Source organism: Anopheles ziemanni (assembly GCF_943734765.1).
Source record: "Anopheles ziemanni chromosome X unlocalized genomic scaffold, idAnoZiCoDA_A2_x.2 X_unloc_7, whole genome shotgun sequence".
Taxonomy (NCBI): domain Eukaryota; kingdom Metazoa; phylum Arthropoda; class Insecta; order Diptera; family Culicidae; genus Anopheles; species Anopheles ziemanni.
Genome location: NW_026689839.1, coordinates 147,472 through 150,000, shown reverse-complemented (window position 1 = coordinate 150,000; position 2,529 = coordinate 147,472).

Genomic DNA, 2,529 nt, shown 5'->3' with positions numbered 1-2,529 from the left:
TGCGTAAGCCGCCGCTGTGCGCGTAAACCCGTTCCCCGTAGGGAGGAGTCAAGCCGCCGCTTAGAGACGAAGTATTAAGTGTCCTCTTCCACATAGGGCAAGCTAGAATGAACTATCTTACCCAGGACCGCCGAAGCAGCGTGGACCAGGGGAGAACTGAACTTTATACTTCACACCACAGTATTGAGTAATGTGCCCTCTTCCACATAGGGCAAGCTGGAATGTTCCATTTTACCCAGGACGGCCGAAGCGGCGTGGACCAGTGGAGGACTACACAATCATGAGGTTTGATATCGACTTGTGTGTTTCAATAGGGTACCGATGGTATGTTTTGAACCGATTTGATTTAGCCATTCTGAAGTCATCACTTGGTTGAAGCGCTGAACTAGGGAGGCATCGTTTACATATATATTGGTTTTTGCATGCTCTACAGGTTAATGTCATGAGGTTGGCTATCGAGCATGCCCAAGTGATGACTTGATTGTGTGCTTGCTTGAATTCTTCACATTTCATACCATCGGTTAGTTGTCGAATCATTCCTCGATCTAACCTTCGTTCTTGGTTCATGTATGCTCTCTTCCACATAGGGCAAGCTAGAATTAACTATCTTACCCAGGACCGCCGAAGCAGCGTGGACCAGGGGAGAACTATACTTTGTCTTGTATGCCCTCTTCCACATAGGGCAAGCTAGAACTAACTATCTTACCCAGGACCGCCGAAGCAGCGTGGACCAGTGGAGGACTATACTTTGTTCATTACACCACAGTATTAAGTATGGTGTCCTCTTCCACATAGGGCAAGCTAGAACTAACTATCTTACCCAGGACCGCCGAAGCAGTGTGGACCAGGGGAGGACTATACTTTATACTTCACACACTAGCCATACTGAAGTCATCACTTGGTGGGGGTGAACTACGGCGGTATCTATCGTTTTGGTTCGGTCTATATAGGGTCGCTTGCATGCTCATTCGAATATAATGTAATTGTGTATGGCAATATGAGCATGCCCAAGTGATGACTTTGTTTCAAGCTCAACAGGTAGGGTATTGAGTCCTCTTCCACATAGGGCAAGCTAGAATGAACTATCTTACCCAGGACCGCCGGAGCAGCGTGGACCAGTGGAGGACTCTATACTTTATACTTCACACCACAGTATTGAGTACTTCTTGCATAAAGCCCCTAATGAGAACCACGAGGGCTCTCTCAATGTAGAACCACAAGGGCTCTAGTACCGATTCTCTCGGTACGGCTTGGTCCGTGTTCCTTTATGCTTGTACTCTTAGAAAGTCTCAACCCGGAGGTCTTGACTTTGATTGTCATAGTTGGACTACGACGGGGCATCCGACCATTGCTGATCGAACACCCCTGATTCACCATCTTTCGGGTAGGCGGTACGCGTACCTCCGGACGCGGAAGTCTCAACCCGGAGGTCTTGACTTTGATTGTCATAGTTGGACTACGACGGGGTATCCGACTCATCGAATACCCCAGAAGCACACCATCTTTCGGGTAGGCGGTACGCGTACCTCCGGACGCGGAAGTCTCAACCCGGAGGTCTTGACTTTGATTGTCATAGTTGGACTACGACGGGGTATCCGACTCATCGAATACCCCAGAAGCACACCATCTTTCGGGTAGGCGGTACGCGTACCTCCGGACGCGGAAAGTCTCAACCCGGAGGTCTTGACTTTGGTTGTCATAGTTGGACTATGACGGGGCATCCGACCATTGCTGATCGAACACCCCTGTTACACCATCTTTCGGATAGGCGGTGCGCGACACCACCGACGCGGAAAGTCTCAACCCGGAGGTCTTGACTTTGTATTGTTGGATAGTCCTCTTCCACTATAGGGCAAGCTGGAAATATTCCATTTTACCCAGGACTGCCGAGGCAGCGTGGACCAGGGGAGAACTTCACGGAATCTTCAGGCATCCATGATTGCCATAGTGCGTAAGCCGCCGCTGTGCGCGTCAACTCGTTCCCCGTGAGGAGGAGTCTAGCCGCCGCTAAAAGACGAAGCATTAAGTGTCCTCATTCCACTATAGGGCAAGCTAGAATTAACTATCTTACCCAGGACCGCCGAAGCAGCGTGGACCAGGCGAGGACTATACTTTATACTTCACACCACAGTATTGAGTACGACTTGCATAAAGCCCCTAATGAGAACCACGAGGGCTCTCTCAATGTAGAACCACGAGGGCTCTAGTACCGATTCTCTCGGTACGGCTTGGTCCGTGTTCCTTTATGCTTGTACTCGCGGAAAGTCTCAACCCGGAGGTCTTGACTTTGATTGTCATAGTTGGACTACGACGGGGCATCCGACCATTGCTGACCGAACACCCCTGATTCATCATCTTTCGGATAGGAGGTGCGCCCACCTCCGACGCGGAAGTCTCAACCCGGAGGTTCGGACTTAGAGTTTTTCCCATTTAAAAGTTTTTCTCTTAGCCATACTGAAGTCATCACTTGGTGAACGATTGAACTAGGGCGGGTTAATCGTTTATAGGTATCGTGTGGTTTGCATGCTC